Source organism: Orcinus orca, chromosome 10, assembly GCF_937001465.1.
Source record: "Orcinus orca chromosome 10, mOrcOrc1.1, whole genome shotgun sequence".
Lineage (NCBI taxonomy): Eukaryota > Metazoa > Chordata > Mammalia > Artiodactyla > Delphinidae > Orcinus > Orcinus orca.
Window position 1 is genome coordinate 35667920 of NC_064568.1, and position 17618 is coordinate 35685537.

General features: G+C 44.1%; 1 protein-coding gene across 8 annotated transcripts in view; it reads left to right on the forward strand.

The window, feature by feature from the left end:
- The window catches only part of SFMBT1 (Scm like with four mbt domains 1), a 132832-nt gene continuing 115214 nt past the window's right edge, over positions 1-17618 (forward strand). For 4 of the 8 annotated variants that reach the window (XR_007479562.1, XM_033424603.2, XM_033424602.2 and 1 more), the window contains exon 1: positions 713-851. The gene's annotated coding sequence lies outside the window, so the exon portion shown is untranslated. Of the gene's footprint in view, positions 190-712; positions 852-1552; positions 1575-16490; positions 16524-17618 lie in introns of those variants that run through there. The other 4 variants (XM_049715586.1, XM_049715589.1, XM_049715587.1 and 1 more) reach the window with 4 other exon arrangements.

Consider the following 17618-nt stretch of genomic DNA (forward strand, 5'->3'; position numbering starts at 1 on the left):
GACGCAGCCCTCTCCCACGGAGACACGCGCCGATCTGGTATCCAGCTGTCGCTCGGTCCGTTCCTCCGCTAATGCCATCTTGCCGGAGGCTGTCACGTGCGGACGACAGCATCGCGCTTCCCCCAGCTCGGACGCCAAAATCTACACAGGGACGCCACCCGGTTTCCTGGGCTCTGTCCACAACACGAGGTGAGGCGCGGGGGCCCTTCCCTCGTGGGTTGGAGCAGAGACACGGTGGGCGCTGGGTCCCTGGGGGCGCGTCTCCCTGTCGGGGCTAGGCAGCGCGGGGTCGCAGCGCCGTCGGGGGCCGGAGGCGCCGCCGCTTGCCTTGCGCCACGGCCTCGGGGGTGTCCGCTGCAAGTTGTGGGCTGCGGGCACGTGGGGCTGGGGCGGCTGGCGGCGCTGGACCCCCCAGGACCCCAGTCCGCGGCCGCCTCGCCTCCCGCAACCGCCCAGCGGTGCGGGAAGACAAGCGGGCGAGTTCTGGGAGGCCAGGCCGGGGGGCGCCACGCGTGCGGCGCGAGGGGCGCAGGCTGCCGGGAGGAGCGCGGATGGTGGGGGGGCGCGGGCGCATGCGCCCTGCGCCCGTGCCATATTGGAATGAGTCGGAGCGCTGAGCGCCGCCGCCGCCGCCGCCTCCGCCGGAGCGCGGGTGGAGGGGGGCGGGGAGAGCTGCCGGCCGCCCCGCTCCGCGGAGCCCAGCAGGAAGAAGGGCGCGAGCGGGCGAGTGCAGGCGGCGCGAGCGGAAAAAGCGCCCGCACGGGGGAACGAAAAGAAGAAAAGAAAGAAAACGAGCGCGAGAAGGGAAAAGCGAGCGATCGAGCGAGTGCGCGCGCGAAAACTCCCGACAGGTAAAAAAGCGGGGCCGCCGACTGGGCCTTCCCGCGCGGCGGCCTGAAGGGGCGGCGGCGGCGCCGGGGCGGTGGACCGCGCGGCGTCCCCCTCGAGGCGGCCACGCAACTTTGGCAACGAAAATCCGCCGGGAGCCGAAGGGCGGCGGGCGCGCGGTCTGAGGCGCCAACGGGCGGCGGCAGCACGTTGGGGGCGGGGGCGGGGCGGGTGTGTGTGGGGGGGAAACGCGGCGCCCGCGCGCGGCCTGGCGCGTCCCCGCGCGCCGGCCTGCCGGGCAGCAGGAGCGCGCCTGGGCGCCTCGCCGCGGCGGCGGCGGCCGGCCGTCCCGGGCAGACAGCGCGCCGAGCGGCAGCCTTGGGGCGTGAAAGGAAAGTGGCCGGGCGGCGGCAACGCCGGCGCCCAAGTTCCCCGGCGCGCTGGGCCCGCCGCGCGCCCCTCCCCGCGCGTCCCGCGCTCCCGCCCGCCGAGCCCCCGCGGACCCGCCCCCCGGGCTCGCTCCGGGCCGGGGCGCGAACCCGCAGCAGGACCCGGGGGCGCGCCGCCCGCGCGGAGGTCCGAACTTCGCAGGGCCGAGGCGGCCGCTGAGCGTCTAGCGGCCGCCGCAACCGGTTGCTTCGGGCCAGCGTGGTGGAGTGCGCTGGGCCTTCCTAGCGCCGCGCGAGCGGGCCGAGGGCTCGCGGGGAGCCCGCTGCTCGACCCCAGCCGGGCTTGCCGCTCGGGAGGTCCGTGACCGTTTCGATTTCTGTTCTTAAAGTCTCGTTTTGGACCTTGAAAAGAGGCTATGGAGAGGCGAGCAGAGTGTCCTGAGAAGGCAGGCCTGCCCTGTGGGGAGCAGAAACGCCTTGTGAGAACAGAGATAAATTCCCGCGGAAAGGATGTATGTTAAGTTTTTCACAAGATGTCAGCTGCTCACTGGGTTCTAAAACTGAGCCGTAAAGGACAGGTCACCTGCACGTTTTGCTATGCGCCAGGATTGGGGTAGGACACCCTTGCGAGGGCCAGGCGTTTTATTTAGTGGGGGTTATTCCCAGCGGTTCTCTCAAAGCCATGCGGATGGACGGCCCTGAGCGAGGTTTCGTGAGCCCTACTTAGCAGTGATATAGTCTTGAGAACCAAGAAACCATCAGAGAGATTTGAAAGGAAATAAGATGGATTTTGTCAGTCCCTGCATATGCCTTCTCCTCTGGAACCACATTTTTCAGATGTCACACTTTATTGCATCGCAAGCAAAATGCCTGGAAATGTAATTGTTCATTTGTCAACTGTCTTGACAGGAGGAAGGAAGATGAGTGTTTTCTTGCATACACTTTGGGGCCTGTTGGCCTCGTGTTTTGAGGGATATGTTGAATCTTTCTAGGCCACAGGTAGATTCAGAGTTGAGATTTGTTTATAATGTCAGAAAAGTAACTGCTTGGTGGAAACGGGAGTGGCCCAAGATCAGGAAACAGTTACATTACTGCTGTTGTCATTGACTAGCTGCCTTATCTTGGGTATGTTTCTTACCCTTTACAGATTTGGTTTTCCTTATTTGCAGAGTTAGAGGATGAGTGGATCATTATTCTGCTGCTTTCAGTTCTAAAATTCGGTGACTTTTTAAAGTGAACGATTAAAAAAATCTCGGTCTGTACTTTGAAAGGTTCTACATAAAAGTGCTCACAATGTGCATCTTTATTAAAATACATTTAGAGAAAATATCTTGGGAGCTCTGGATGATTTCATGTAATTATCTGGAAAGATAATTACACATGTATTTTAATATGTTTTTGAAATTATATATATATATTTATTCATTTATTTATTTATTGAGGCCTAACTTACAGTAAAATCTTAAGTACATAGAGTTCAATGACTTTTTACGTATGTATACGCTTTGGTAGCTACACTCAGATTAAGATATAGAGCATTTTCAGCCTCCCGAAGGGCTCTCTTTACATTCTTTCCGTTCAGTAAACACCTTCCCCCTCCCAAGGTGATCACTATACTGACTTCCATCACCACTGATAAGTTTTGCTTTGCAGCAGAACTCTTTTGAGGGTGAAAGGGGGCAATATTAATAAACTGAAGGACAACATGTGTGTAAACCTGGAGTTATGGTCATGGTCGTTTTCGCCCTAATCCTGATGCTTTTATAACAATTCTTACTTTTTTTAATATCTAAAATAACTAAAAATTCTGACCTGGGAGACTTCTTAGTCAGAAGATCACTTTTTAGCTGAGGCAGTACTGTGCAGGTTTGGATCTGTGGTTTTTGGGAGTCCTTGTGGACATGGGGCCTGTATTAATCTGTTATTTCTCGTTTTTGGAATACAGGTATATTTGCAGACATTAGGTTTGACGGATGAATCATGAACTTTCCCAACAAGTCAGATTTAAGTTGTCAGTAGATGAGTCAGTTCCTTAAAGCCTAGAATTTGCTGAGAAAATTAAATGAAAATGGATTTTTTAAAGTTCAATGAATTAAAGAATGTGGGCATAAAGCTTTAACAACCTTTTAAATGACGGCAATTAACTTGATTTATATATGCAGGATATTTGCCTGGTTTATCAAATCATTAAAACTCTAGCGATGAAAGCAAAAACAAAAAGTAACTAAAAGTTGTATCAGGTGTGTTTTTTTCTTTTTAATTTCAACATGATTAAGATACCTTTTTGTGTTAGACCTAGGAAGTTGGGTTTTTTACATTCCCGCCCTGAAGCAAGTACTTCAGCAATTTGCTTATCCTACCCAAATGCCTTTTAGTATATTCTTGTACCCTTTCTTGTTTCTAATGCTAAAGGAGAGGAGTTAGAGGTTGTAAGTGAATTCTTGTCAGTTCTCACAAAGGTCTGTGTTTTTCTACTGCATGGCCATCTGTGTGATACAAAGTTGGGAACTGTCTGAGGCCTGTGGTAGGGATGTATGGGGCGTAGTCCACAAAGTTCAAAGATTTTCTTTTGTGAAATGATTCTGCTGAGTAATTGTGTTTTTCTGTGACTAAGTCAGACAGCCAAAAACTAAGCTGAATTTGGTCACTCTACCCCAAGATTCATAGCATCATTAGGAAAGTAATTCATCACTTAGTTGTTATTGATCCACCAGTTTTTATCTCTCCTTCCTTCCTTCCTCCCTCCCTCCCTTCCTTTATCCTTTCCTTTTTTGGTGGCTCTTTTTAGATTTCTTAGCTTTGGCATTATCAGATATTTAACTTAAAATTTGTTAAATTTTTGAGAGATGCAACTGAAGAGATGCAAAATGAGAAGCACATATGAAAGGGAATTCCTTCTTTTGTTTTTTTGTAAACTATGAGTTTTCTCTTTAAAAATGCTTTTCTTATTCATAATCTTGCTGCTTCTGTAGGGTACTTTTGCTTTCACAGTGGTGACTAGACTGGGCTTAGCTGTAGAATGATGATGTAGAAGCTGATATCTTTTGACTCTGAAGTCTATAGAAAAGCTGAACTGTCCAAACTTCATTGGCCTTTTTATTATGACTTCATGTCATGTTCACATTAAAGAAATGAATACAATCCAGAAAGCAGAAGACCATAAGGCAGGTATTTTGAATGCTAAATATTTTTTATTAAATCTTTTCTATCTTATAATTTCCTGAAACTTTTCTTTCTGGATTTATTTGGCTGTTAACCAGTATTTCAGAATAATTTAAATGAGAATGAAAGAACATTTAATCAGTAAATGGTATAGTTTGGTTATGGCAGGGTATTTTTATCTCTGTAAATAGAATTTGTTTTCTAACTGGAATGTTTTGTAATTGAAAAAAAAATTTCTTCTTGTACATAGTTGTTAAATTGGCTGAAAGTCTCTGGGGATTTTGGTTACCTGGGAGATTTTGAACCATTAGACTTCAGGGAGTGGGATTTTGATATGACTCTATACTTCTTCAAGTGGAACTGGCCCCATTGGAAAATGTTTACAATAGAAAGGATGTGGTCAGGTTGTTACAAGTTCATTTTTAAGCTTTACAAAAGTGGGAGAGAGGATAAGAAGACAGGCTATTAAAAGAAAAATTATGACTTGACTGTAGACGTTTTAACAAGTTTGATTGTAAATCTTTGCCTGTTGCTGAAAGGCACCTAAAGATTTGTAGTTATTTTTTAGTCTCTTTTATTCAAGAGGATGTTTATAAATTTATTCAGCTCTTTTTGACTTTAGATCATCACTCAAGGACATAATTTAAAAAAAATGTTGTCTATATATTGTGCTAAAGGTATTAGGTCCCTGCTGAACTTTGTGGTTTGATAGTTGAGTAACTGCAGAGCCAAGCACTGGACTGTGTGGGTAAAGGCTATACAGTGGCATTTCTAACATGGTGTACAGTGCTGTATGCAGGTGTGTTTGCTTAATCTAGAGAAAGGTTAATCGCTAGACTGATTTGGGGTGGATAGGGCAGTTGAGAGTACCTGCTTGGTTTGGGAAAGTTGGTTTTGGGCTGAGATGACATTTGGAGAGGGTCTTAGATGAGAGATGGAGGGAGGTTTGTTGGCAGCTGCAAGTGCAGGACAGTCGTATTTGGAATGACAACATGAGATGGACTGAGAAATTTATCAATCATTAAAATACCTCAAGAGTTTTTCCTGCTGAAATTCAGTTTAAAGTGTTAACCAACAAGTACTTCGATTTAATTCCAAAATATTATATATATTTTTTTACCCAGAATAGTTTTAAAATTTATTTTATTTATTCTTGGCTGCGTTGGGTCTTTGGTGCTGCGCACGGGCTTTCTCTAGTTGCGGTGAGCGGGGGCTACTCTTCCTTGCGGTGCGTGGGCTTCTCATTGCGGTGGCTTCTCTTGTTATAGAGCACGGGCTCTAGGCGTGCGGGCTTCAGTAGCTGTGCCTCACGGGCTCTAGAGCGCAGGCTCAGTAGTTGTGGTGCACAGGCTTAGTTGCTCTGCGGCATGTGGGATCTTCCCGGATCAGGGATCGAACACTTGTCCCCTGCATTAGCAGGTGGATTCTTAACTACTGTGCCACCAGGGATGTCCAGGTTTCATTTTTATTATTGAGCAAAATGGGCAGGGGTAGGTGATCTAGTAGCTAAAGCTAGAAATATGAAAAACTTTGGGTATTTGATTGTTATTATGGTCATTTATGATATCTGAACCCCTTGACCTCTTAATATAGTTGATGCTTATTATTTTCATTTGTTTCCCTTTTGAAGTTGATTTTAGTCCCCAATCATGGTTTGTATTTGCATTTAAAATATACGTAAGTTTTTATTATTGTTAATCTTGATACAAGTAACACTGTACACAAATTGGGAAACAGACTTAATCTGCTCTTAGGCATTATCTGTGCCTGGTTTTCCTTAAGGGCTCCTGGGTGAACTGAGAGAAATTTTAAATGGCTCTGTTGCCAGTAGTAGTTGTGACACGGGAAGCAGTGGGCTGGGTGGGCTCTTCTGGCTTTGCCTTCTAGGGTGGCTCTCCCTTCTCTGCCGTGAGTGCTTGAGGAGGGCTCCATGACTCCTACAGCCAGATCCAGAGCTTTAAGGCACAACAGGGTTCTGAAAATCGTTTCTCCTCCCAGCCCACCCCTTGACCTTTACCCTGATTTTGGCTTTCTATTAACTTTGAGAGGAGCTCTTTCCAAAGCAGCTATACTACTGAAACCTCAGGTTCTGGTGTGGTATTCTTTTTCCGCCACCTCCTTGAGAGGCTTCCTTACTCTTCCTGTGTCATCTTTGACCTCATTGTTAACCTCCTTTTCCTCTCAAAGAGTTCCAGCCCCTTTAAGCCTGGACCCATTGTCCAGTCTTTTGCTTCCTGGCCAGTACCCTTTACTCTGGTCCCTTTGCCCTTCTGCAGCTTCTGCTCTGTTGAGTACCACCCCTGCCAGTCCAGCCTGTGCCTGCTCTTCTGTGGACAGACTGCCCACTTCAGACCCTGAAGGAGACTTCAGGGTCTCCTCCTGAAGTGGCCCTATGTGCCACTAGCTCCACACAATCTTAGCTCGAGGCAGACCCTTTTCTTTTTGCCTTCTGTGACCTTTTCAGACCCTCCCTTGGTGGATTCCCCCACAGTTAGACTTCATCTAGCCCTTATGCCCCCCTAAACCTTTCTGCTGAGCTTCAGATCCATATATCCTCTGTTCTTTGGGCCTGTCCAGTTTGGATGCTCTGCTGGCCTCTCCAAATCTACAGGTCCTGAACAGAATCCCTCAGTCTACCTTAAAGCTACTCCTCTAGCCGGCCCATCTGCCTAGGTCTCTTTTTTTACCTTCCTTCTTAGTGATGGCTTCCTTTTTTTCCCCCAACAGCTTTCCTGTGGAACTGAGTTTTATTCTTGAATTACCAACCCTTTACTTAAGAATGTGCAGTTCTGACTCCTTGGCTTTCAAACATTTTTAGAAGCTATGGGACCCTTTGTTAAGTGAAATCTTTCTAGGAAACCCAATATGTAAAATAAGTAAAACTAGAGTTCTGGTGGAAGGGGAGTGAAGGGTCAGCATCCTGTCCTGCCACTTAGGCCTTCTGGTGCTGCCCTCTTCCTCTTCCGAGGCAGAGCTGGTATCTGGTCCTTGGACTCTGTAAGTGGAACTTTCTGGAGTTGCTCAGTACTGCCTGAGGGCACTCTGCTTGTCGGAAAATCACTTGATCTGTTCTGCACCCCACCTCTTTCCCTTTGGTTTTATTTTAATTGTGACTGGTAAATACAAAATTAACGCCGTGATGAATCTTGCCAAGGAAAAGGAAAGCCACTTTGGAAAGTGAAACTAGGTATTAAAAAGAGCCAACTCCTTTAAATGCTGAAACCTTCAAAAGTGCCCAAGGGTTTCTTTCAAGTTTTATGGAAGTCTCTACTAACTTATCTTATTCTCTTAAAAGCTGCTTTTCTACAACATGAACATGCAAGTAAAGTTAGTTTAGTTTTACTGTTTTTGTTTTGTTCCTTTACCAGTATAGCAGGTTTGTTCAGCCCATAATATAACTAAAATGTTAAATATTTGCAGTTAAAAATATGTTCTGTTGCCTCCAAATGGTTGTCCATACCCTCCATCCTCTGCCCCTCCTTCTCCAATCCATCTGACACACTGTGGCCAGATAGCTCTTTCTAAACAAACTTGATTTTATCACATAAACTTATTCTGCTGCCAGCAGGGGAAAGTCCAGGCTCCTCAGGAATGTGCACAGAATCCTTGAGGAGCTTGTCCCCTCACCTGCCCAGCTTAGCCCCCTCTCACACACGCCCGTCCCTCCAGCCACGCCTACACCCTGGTCCTCTGCACATACTCTCCTCTGCATGTCCAGTGTGTCCTCCACTAACACAAGGCTCCCCAAATATCAGTCTCACATGTACCAATCTCATGCTTTTGGCCATATTTGATTACCATAATTATTCTTTTAATATTTAAAAAATTTACTTTAAATTTTTGACTATTTTATTTTTTAAAATATTTATTTATTTGGTTGCGCCAGATCTTAGTTGCGGCATGCAGGATCTTTAGTTGTGGCATGCGGACTCTTAGTTGTGGCATGCATGCGGGATCTAGTTCCACGACCAGGGATTGAACCCAGGCCCCCTGCACTGGGAGCATGGATTCTTACTCACCGGACCACCAGGGAAGTTCCTAAAATTTTGACTTTTTAACTTAAATTTTATAAAGCATTATTACATTTTAAAAATAAAAATAATGAAATACAAGTAATAGTAAGTCTAATCGTTTTATCCAAATATATTCCTTCAGTAAGTTTCTTATTTATTTATTTATGGCCGTACCACGTGGCTTGCGGGATCTCAATTCCCTGACCAGGGATTGAACCCAGGCCCTGGCAGTGAAATCCTGGAACCCTAACCGCTAGGCAGCCAGGGAACTCCCAAGGTTCTCAACAAAGCCTTTGTACTTAAAATTTTTACAAACTATGTACCTCATAACAGGAGATATTAAGAATTTTTTTTTTTTAAGTGTGATAATGGTGTTGTGACTATATATGAGAATGCCCTTATTCTTGGGAGAAGCAAGCTGAAGAGTTTAGAGCTGAGGTATCATGATGTCTCATGATGTCTTCAACACTTTCAAATGGCTCATAAAGTATACATATATGCACATATGTATAGAAAAATAAAGCAAATTAGGAAAATTTTCATAACTTTTGAGTCTTAAGTGGAGAGTATTTGGAATTTTTTCAAAATCTGTTTGAAAATTTTGATTAAAGGTTGTCTTGGCTTAAGTATAAAAATGGCTGCAAAAAAAGTTGGTATTAAAAAAAGTTTTTAACTCCAGTACACAATGGGTAACATACATACATACACACGCACATACACATACATATACAGAGAGCACAGACCCACTTGTTGAAGTGATATTTAGACTACCCACATATTCAGTGTTGTGGGAAAACCAAATGCTAGTGAAATTTTTTTTTAAAAAAATTAATTTTTAAATTGAGGTATAATTGACATACAACATTATATTAGTTTCAGGTGTAAAACTAATGATTTGATAATTGTATATATTGGGAAATGATCACCACAATAAGTCTAGTTAACATCTGTCACCATACCTAGTTACAAAATTTTTTTCTTATGATGAGAACTTTTAAGATTTACTCTCTTAGATACTTTCAAATGTGTAATACAATATTATTAACTATAGTCGCCATGCTGTACATTACATCTCCATGACTTATTTTATAACTAGAAGTTTGTACCTTTGAAGTTCTTAATAAATCCTCTTTAAGCAATACCTGTGAAGTTGCAGTTGCATGTTTTATATGTTAACTCTTTTTCCCATTCCACCTTAATGATGCTATGTAAATACTTGAAAAGAAAGTCTTCAGCAGCCCCTAAATTTTCTCATGTTCCACCGGTGGTTTGGGTGTTGTGCTTAGGGGACTACACTAAGGAGATTCTTGCTTGTCCTGTAAGACTCAGGTCTCCTGTAGAGTTTTCCTCCCTGGACTTCTCCAGGCCAGATTAACTACCCTTTGCCCTGGGTACTCACAGTATTCTACATATTCTCCTCTTGTGAATATTACAATTGTAATTATTTGTTCAGTGTCTATACCAGATTGAGAGCTCATGGTGAGAGACCCTGTTTTATTCTTTATCGGTACCTTGCATACAACGTAGCAGAGAGTAGACAGTAGATGAATTATAGCTGAATGAAAGCATAGAAGCAATACTGCAGCACCATCATTTATAACATTATTTCTACTCTAAAATGTATTATTTGCTAAACAAGAAACTATGATGTTTAATCAGATCCTGTCTTGTCACTCCTAGGCTTAGAGCCTGCTAGTGGCTTTCCATAGTAATTACAATAAAATCCAAACTCCTTTTGTGGTCTGTAATGCCCTTTGTGATTTGTTCCCTGCCCACCTCTGCCAGTTTTCCGCCTGCTTTCCCACAATCCAGCCACATGTCTTTTCTGTCCCTCCAAGTACACTGAGTTTGTTACATTTAGTTCCTTTTCATCAGAGGGGTCAGCTCAGTAATGAAACCTTTCCTAAACATCCTTACCTCCACTCCCCTGGCTTTTCATGTCTCATTACTGTTTGGTTTTCTTCATGGCACTTATCACTATGTGAAATTATCTTATTTTTAGCTCATTATAATATTTAAATTTAAAAGTTTAATTTATTATAAAGTGTTTTAGAGCCCCACTGTAGAGAATATTAAAACCTACTCCAGGAATGTTTTCCCTTATTGTTCCTTGTGGGAAAACTAGACAGTGCACTAATGCATTGTTCTTCTGTTTGCTGTTGTAAACTCCATGAAGATAGGAACCAGGTCTGTCCTTTAATCAGCATGGCATCCCTGTACTGAGAATGGGGCGTAGCAAATACATATATGTTACGTGGAGGTATGAATAAACAACCAACTTGTAGATGATCTAAGAAAAAAATTTTTTTAAACTCTGGAGATTTGGGGGCAGTATTATAGTTTAGTTTTGAATCTTCAGAATTTTTTTTTTATGAGAAGTCAATATTTTGTCATATTTTGCAGCTTGGAGTGTCTGTTTATTGTTTTAGGTGAGCCACATTCCTTTCCTCAACTTCATTTTCTTTATAACTTATAACATCACTTTTTCGAGGATAACTGCCCATCTTCAGATCTTTGACACAAATGGATTTCCATTAGTAAAAATCAAATTGAAGGGCATTAGCTCCAGTCATTTGCTTTACTTTTCATGATAGTAGTTACAGAGAGGAAATCACCAGTCTGGTTCTATATGAGCGTAGGATGGGGCAATTCTGTTGATACTTCCTTTGCCCTCATGTAACTAATGAGAGCCTGTTATTTGCAGGTACATGAACCCCAGGTTGAGCTTCAGAATAAAATCCAGTGGATCCATTGTCCTCCCACCATTGTTAATTGAATTGATGCTCTTACTGTGGTGGGAGTGCTGATGATGTTGTATCTGTATGAGGACTGGGGGTACCTGAGAACAGGGGAGGCAGCACAGAAGTGAAAGAGGGTTGACCAGACTTAGACTTTGCCTATAATCCTTCCCACCCCCTCCTCAGTCCTGCCTGGAAATGGAGAAGTTTTGGAAATTGTGACGCTATGGGGGAAAAAACCCTCTATTTTTTAATGAAAAAAAAAATTTTTTTTTTGGTTTGATATATTTTGTTCTGCTTCCATGCACAAAGGAAAAATGAGTCAATACTCTAGTTTTTTACTTAACTGATTTTTGGCTGGAGAGACTTTAGAAAATTTGGACTCTTCAGTAATTCTGAAGTTCTTTGTTTAGAAACGAAAAGATATTATGTAAAACTGTTTACTCATAGTATGTGATATTAACATGTAAAATGTAATTGAACTTTAGTTGCAGATCTATTAATATATTTGAATCATTTAAACTTTGATTACAGTGGAGCCAAACATTTAAGGGATTTTTGCATCTTGGTTTGAGGAGGAAGTATACACTTTTTTTTTATCACGGTTGGCAAAAAGTTGAAAGTTACTGTGGGTAGAATGAACCTCTTCCTATACCACCCCTCCACCCACCCGTTTTACTGAATTCAAATGTTGCCACAAAGAATTTAGAGATAATAAATTCTTTTAATAGGCATCACTTTTTCTTGCATTGCTTTGTTTTTATCATAATCACAGACTTAAGTACTTAATCTTTTTGTTTGTTTGCTTGTTTTTCAGCCACTCCATGGCCTCGCATCATGTAGAATCTTAGTTCCCTGACCAGGGATCAAATCTGTGTTCCCTGCAGTGGAAGCTAGAGTCCTAGCCACTGGACCTCCAAGGAATTCCCTTAATCTTTTTTTTTAAACAGGGATACATGGTACGTAGTAAAATATTTTTTGAATAGTGAAAAAGAGTGTACAGTACTCCTTTACTGATATCCCTAGTCCTTCAGTCCGTTCTGTACAATTTTTTTTTTTGGCCACACCACACGGCATCGATCTTTGTTCCCCAACCAGGGATCGAACCCGTACCCCCTGCCTTGGAAGCTTGGAGTCTTAACCACTGGACTGCTAGGGAAGTTCCCTCAGTCCCTTCTGCAGGCCACTGTTATCTCTAGTTTTTTTTGTTTTCTTCCAGAAAAATTCTATTTGTATAATATATATTTCTCCACCCACTTCAAAAAACTCAATTGGTAGTGCTCTTTTCATTTAAAATGTCTTGGATATATCCAAGTTCACAGAGATCTGCCTTGGTTTTTTTTTTTGCGGTACGCGGGCCTCTCACTGTTGTGCCCTCTCCTGTTGCGGAGCAACAGGCTCCGGACGCGCAGGCTCAGCGGCCATGGCTCACGGGCCCAGCCGCTCCGCGGCATGTGGGATCTTCCCGGACCGGGGCACGAACCCGTGTCCCCTGCATCGGCAGGCGGACTCTCAACCACTGCGCCACCTGGGAAGCCCTGCCTTGTTCTTTTAATGATTGCCTAGTAGTCTGTTAATGGCTGCTCCATAATTTATTCAGTCAGTATTTCCAGTTTTTTATGCTATAAACAGTGTCATGGACTAATAATGATAACTGCATTTGCTTGGATTAAGACAAACTTTCTAATACTGAATGTGTTTTTTCTGAGTTAATGTGTTTGTATAAGTAGACTGTTCTTCAGCACTGGGTGCAGTAGAATAAGGGGAGCAGGAGATAAAGTCTCTGCCACTCCTTCCCCTTCCTGTGGGGCAGGAGGGGTAGAGGGGGCAGAGTTCCCAGCCGAGTCTTGGGAGGCTGAGATGTCTGAAGATGTCTACAGACTGAGGTGTTAACCATGCCTTTAAAGCCCAAGACCTGTGTGTGTGCTGCTTGTTATCAATTTAGTTTATTTGTGTTTGTGTTTTGGTTTTGAGAAAATCACAGCAGCATGGATCGGCTAACAAATTATTTTCTGGAAATTTTTTTGTATTTTGTTCATTGGCAGTAATACAGCTAATTTTTTTTTAAGTTGCTTTTTATCTGAGCTACTTGTTAAGGAATTTTAAACAGAATGCTATGGTTCCAGTATCGTAACTTCTGAAGAAACTGAATTTGGAATCTTGATGCATTATGTAGCTGAATCTTAAAGTGTTATTATATTTCAGTAATCTGAGTTCTTACTTCTTACCCTTTATTGGAAGAACTTGAGAACACTCCCTCAGAGCTTACATTCATACCCCCATCAGTATCTCCTCTGTGTACTGCCATTGCCTCTAAAATACTGTCATCAAAAAATGGTAGTATATTCCTAACCCAGGGCTGTCATCGCTTGTGCAGAGGGTGCACACACTGGGCCAGCAACGGGCGGGCACTGCTGGTCCACAAGTGCTAGTGCCCTTCCCTGCAGGGGCTTGCAGCCGCTGAGTGCACTATGGGCTTTCCGGAGTCAAGTGCGTTTGCTTTGCTGTGGCATTCTTTCTGCCATTTATTTTGTATTCTAGTGAGTAGTTTTGACCCATGAAGGCAGACAGAAGGATGCAACTTGTAGACTTGGACTTGTGGCAAAGAGACAGCATAACATAGTATGGCAAAAAGCAAGTTCTTATGGGTTGATAAGGTGCCTTCAGAAAGTGATCTCAGGACTTTCCTGGTGGTGCAGTGGTTAAGAATCCGCCTGCCAATGCAGGGGACACGGGTTCAATCCCTGGTCCGGGAAGATCCCACATGCTGCGGAGCAACTAAGCCTGAGAGCCATAGCTACTGATCCCATGCGCCACAACTACTGAAGCCTGTGCACCTAGAGCCCCTGCTCCACCACAAGAGAAGCCGCTGCAATGAGGAGCCTGCGCACCACAACAAAGAGTAGCCCCCGCTCGCCACAACTAGAGAAAGCCCACATGCAGCAATGAAGACCCAGTGCAGCCAAAAAAAAAAATAAAATAAATAAATAAATAAGTGATCTCAGGAAAAAGAAGTATAGAAATCGGCAATTAGATTTAGCCAAGTTCCTTATATTGTGAAAAGCATTGTAAGCAACAGGGTAGCCTGGCAAGTTGGACCGTTCAATGTTTAAAGAACAGGTGGAAGAAACAATGGTTTGAAGGCTTGTTTTAACGTCAGAGGATTTGAAGAGGACTGTAGAGCAAGCAAATTACCTGTGGATAATGCCTAATAAATTTACACAGAAACTCTGCTTTAACGCCCTCTCAGGTGAAAAAGGCACTCCCGATTGGTCAGTGTGCACACCAGGACTGTCAGCAGTGCTGACCTTGAGGCACCTCGAGGTAGTGGGCACTGAATTTCCTTCTCTTGTGAGAATGACATTACCCCTCCCTGGAGGCAGGAACGTTATTGCTGCATTAGAAAGTTGTGGTTTTTTCCTCTCTACTGAATTGGAGGTACCATGATCTGTTGACATAGAAATTTATTCAGAAAACTTCATAAAGTGGTGGTGCCAGGAGTTTAGGGAATACAAAGTTGAGTAAATTCCCTGCCCTTGAGAAGCTTATAGTACCAGGATAAGATATGATACAAAATAGCTAGTGCTTATTTAAGTGCTGTCAGAAAGGTACAAAGTGCCTCCTATGGAAGATAGTTTGACAGGGCTGGGAGGAGGGGCTAACATTTTTGTAGGGTGTTATTTTGAGAAATGGTTTTTGTGGAATAATGTTTGTGGGAGTAAAGGTCAGGGAGTGAGTAATCTTTGAATACTTATATATTATTAGTGTAAGACTTTCTCAGACTTAAGACATTTCAGTTTTTGGTTTTTTTTAAACAGTGTTTATTGGACTTTGAATTTAACTTACAGCATGTGGCACTTGTGATTTTTTTATTTATTTATTTTTGGCTGTGTTGGGTCTTCGTTTCTGTGCAAGGGCTTTCTCTAGTTGTGGCAAGCGGGGGCAGCTCTTCATTATGGTGCGCGGGCCTCTCACTATCACGGCCTCTTTTGTTGCGGAGCACAGGCTCCAGACGCGCAGGCTCAGTAGTTGTGGCTCACGGGCCTAGTTGCTCCGCGGCATGTGGGATCCTCCCAGACCAGGGCTAGAACCCGTGTCCCCTGCATTAGCAGGCAGAGTCTCAACCACTGCGCCACCAGGGAAGCCCTGACATTTCAGTTTTTAATGGAGACAAGGTCCAGTATAAAATAAGAAAATAATTCTGAACTTTTCCTTTTCAAATCCCTTTCCAAGCCTTTATCTTTAGTGCTGCTTCCTCCTGAAGCTGTTTAACTTTGGTGAGGTTCCCACCAACTTTCCCTCTTTGAGAGTACCAGAAGAAGCAAACAACTAGCTACAGTGATCTTGGGCTATTATATCTGAAACTGAAGGCAGGCTCATTGGGACCTGCCTGGAACTGGAGTGAGCAGCAGTCAGAACACGGGGATGGAGGGGAAACTCTGTTAACTTGTTCCATAAGCATGCAGCTTGGCAAGATTACAGTATATCCTAAATGGGCCCCAAACTTTTTACTTTGTTATCTGTTGAGTTCCCCTAATTTGCTGTTTCATTGCTGAGGGAGGTTATTATGCTGAGTGCTTATATGTGAGTCATTTGCTGTTTTGATTTATTAAAATTTTTATAACCCTGGCATGTTATGTATTAATTTTTCTGTATATTGAATATTATAGGAAGTTAATTTGCAATTATTACATTTTCTTTGGCCAATTATATTCTCACCTGGTAGGAGTCAGATAGAAATTTTTTTTTTTTAATAACCTAGGAGGGTACAGTTGCCTGCATCATCAATTTTATTTATATTTAATTAATTAATTAATTTTTGGTTGCGTTGGGTCTTCGTTGCTGCGCGTGGGCTTGCTCTAGTTGCTGGGGGGGGGCTACTCTTCATTGTGGTGCACGGGCTTCTCATTGCGGTGGCTTCTCTTGTTGCGGAGAACGGGCTCTAAGCACGTGGGCTTCAGTAGTTGTGGCACGCGGGCTCTGTAGTGCAGGCTCAGTAGTTGTGGCTCACCGGCTCTAGAGCGCAGGCTCAGTAGTTGTGGTGCACGGGCTTAGTTGCTCTGCAGCATGTGGGATCTTCCTGGACCAGGGCTCGAACCAGTGTCCCCTGCATTGGCACGCAGACTCTCAACCACTGCGCCACCAAGGAAGCCCTAGAAATTTCTGTTGTTGTGGATTTCAGCAAATTTCAGGGACCAGCCCGTGACTTTTTAATGATCACATAGGAGTTCAAGATATATTCAGAATTTGCTCAGCATCCTCACTGTCATTACTTTCGTCTTAGCTATCATCCAGTCTCATTTGGATTATTACAGTAGCCTCCTAACTGATTCCCCTCCTTCTGCCCTTGCTTCCTCCAGGCTACCCTTGACACAGTGAGATTCTGTTAACAGGTAAGTCAGATGATGTCACTCCTCTGCTCAGAATTTCCTGCTTTCACTCAAGTCTTTGTCATATCCCACAAGGCTCCACGGCTTAGCCTTCCCACCTCTCAGACTTCCTCCTCACTATCTGCTCTCCAATAATCCCAGGGGGCTCCCACCTGAGGGCCTTTGCACGTGTTGTTTCCTCTGCCATGAATGCCTTCCTGGAGATATGTGCATGACTAGCTGTCTTGCTTCCTTGGGGTCTTTCCCCCAAAATCACCTCAGTGACCTGTGTGATTAAAATTTCAACCCTCCTGGTATTACACTCCGTGAAGTAAGTCAGTCAGAGAAAGACAAATACTGTATGATATCACTTATATGTGGAATCTAAAAAATAAAACGAACTAGTGACTGTAACAAAAAAGAAACAGACTTGCAGATATAGAGAACAAACTAGTGGTTACCAGTAGGAAGTGGGGCAAGATAGGGGTAGGGGATTAAGAGAGGTACAAACTACTATGTATAAAATAAATAAGCTACGAGGATATATTGTCCAGTGCAGGGAATATAGCCAATATTTTAATAACTATAAATGGAGTATAACCTTTAAAAATTGTGAATCACCATGTTGTACACCTGAAACTTATTACCTATTTTTTTTTGTAAATTTATTTTATTTAGTTATTTATTTTTGGCTGCGTTGGGTCTTCGTTGTTGTGCGTGTGTTTTCTCTAGTTGCAGCGAGCGGGGGCTGCTCTTCCTTGCAGTGCAAGAGCTTCTCATTGCGGTGGCTACTCTTGTTGCAGAGCATGAGCTCTAGGCGTGTGGGCTTCAGTAGTTGTAGCTCGCGGGCTGTAGAGCAGAAGTGCAGTAGTTGGTGCATGGGCTTAGTTGCTCCGTGGCATGTGGGATCTTCCCGGATCAGGGATTGAACCCGTGTCCCCTGCATTGGCAGGTGGATTCTTTTTTTTTTTTTGTGGTACGCGGGCCTCTCACTGTTGTGGCCTCTCCCGTCGCGGAGCACAGGCTCCGGACGCGCAGGCTCAGCGGCCACGGCTCACGGGCCCAGCTGCTCCGCGGCATGTGGGATCTTCCCGGACCGGGGCACGAACCCGCGTCTCC